General features: G+C 46.5%; 1 long non-coding RNA gene across 1 annotated transcript; it reads right to left on the reverse strand.

The window, feature by feature from the left end:
- Positions 1–10: 10 nt before the first annotated feature.
- LOC132009256 (uncharacterized) lies at positions 11–1,389 on the reverse strand. Its single transcript, XR_009401837.1, has 3 exons — positions 1,121–1,389; positions 928–1,021; positions 11–815 (listed from the first exon to the last, which is right to left on the reverse strand). It is a non-coding gene; the product is annotated as an uncharacterized LOC132009256 (long non-coding RNA).
- Positions 1,390–1,861: the final 472 nt, after the last annotated feature.

A 1,861-nucleotide genomic window follows, 5' to 3' on the forward strand; every position in this document is an offset into this window, starting at 1 on the left:
CCAGGACCCTGAGATCATGACCTGAGCCGAAGGCAGCGGCTTAACCCACTGAGCCACCCAGGCGCCTGAACTTCACTCTTAATAGTCAAGTACTATAAATTCATTTTTTTAAAAAAGGTTTGCTGCATTTTAGAGAAGAGGGAAGACTGGCTCAGGACATAAACACCAGAAAAAGAACAGGGTGTCACAATCTTTTCAAAAGATTAAAAACCAGTTTCTGGTCACATTTACCTATTTTTTTTTAAGTTTATTATTGACACCAAGCATTCAATAATCTGAATCAAAGGGAGAGAGACAGTAAGGGAAATAGGGGGACGGGTTTTATTCTTTTTCTTTTTCTTAGATGTTTAACCCCAACTTAATTACAACCTTCAGTGGCCTCAGTGAGAAAAACAGGTCACCAAAAATGGAGCCAAGCCATCTCAGCCAGCAGAAGTTGGAAGGGGAATCTGGAAAGCCCCAGGCAAGGTGGAAAACTTCTTTTCTACCAAATGGGTGTGGGTAAGTCAGTCAGGGACTTTCCACTCCTCCTTAAAGATGAGCCAACTCCCACCAACTCCCAGGACCATCATGGAACTGCTCCAAGTTAGAGAACTCCAGAGCAGATGTGACTTCTGACCATGTCATTCTGAGCTGTGGTGATTTTTCTGTATGACTACAGCTTAACCACAGGTTGGTGTCTCTAATTCTGGGCAACAGGAAGGCTCTTGTTCTCTCCCCATCAAAGACGACCCTCCCAGGTGGCTCCCATCCGCAATAATACTCACGTCACAATTGGCTCGGCCCCCGTTACCACATCTTTGTTCTCTCAGGGTCTGTAAGAGAGGCAGGGAACACCTGTGTCACGTGAGGCCCCCCCTGCCACCAACCTCCCTCTCCCTCTTCCTGACTCCCCAGGAGACAGAGACCCAGGCTACCCCCTCATACCAGGTGTTTGAATTCTGCAGACAGGCTGCCATTGTTGGACTCTTCCATGTTCATCACTTTTGTGTTTGTGCCCAGAATGTTAAACTTCCGGGACCTGAATCACAGCAGAGAAACCAAGCACGCAGGTGACTGGGCAGCCAGAAGACAAAGTCAGATTCAGCAAATCAAAAGGAAGCCTCTAGGCTGAACTTACCCTCTGAGAGCTGCAACATCCCCGGAGTCTCTGTGAAGAATATAAACTGGTGTTAATAAAACTGGCCCCGGGTTTCTTTGAAAAGTCTACTCTGAATACCTGTCATTTACTCTGCTGGAAAAACCACGGTTTTCCAGGGAATTTCTAGAAACGATTCAATTGCATTTTCTATGGGCAACATGACAACCCTCTCTGTACCTACCTCTCCCTTCTCAAGAGACCCTTGGTTCTGCTCAAGTGTCCTTCCTGTGCCCACCTCCAGGGGATCCTGACTGTTGAATACATCAGCAGCCGTCCTGAGGGTGCAGACATGACCTCTACTGTCTCCCTCAAGCTGGGAAGGAGTTACAACCCAGCTGGATTTACTTTTTCCACAGCTTCAACTGAACAGAAGCAAGGAAGCATAGGACCTTAATTACCAGAAGCAGCCATACTGGAACTCAGAAGGGAATGTTGCAAAGCTGATGGTACTCATGATGGTGGAGGCAGCAGACGGAAGATACTGGGTCCTGGGTGACGTAAGTGAGTCACTAATCTCACTGTCAGGAACTTGCCCTAACTCTGCATTTCCAGTTACACTGGGCTGCAAATTTCCTTATTATTTAAGCCACACTGGACTTTCTGTAAAGGTTTACTGTTACCAGTAATTCAGACCATCCCATCTGGTATTAGCTGGAAACATTCCCCCTGGTGTGTCCAGTGTCTTTTGCTCTACTGTGTTTGAATATATGGTTTTTTATA

This window comes from Mustela nigripes, unplaced genomic scaffold, assembly GCF_022355385.1.
Source record: "Mustela nigripes isolate SB6536 unplaced genomic scaffold, MUSNIG.SB6536 HiC_scaffold_9419, whole genome shotgun sequence".
NCBI lineage: Eukaryota > Metazoa > Chordata > Mammalia > Carnivora > Mustelidae > Mustela > Mustela nigripes.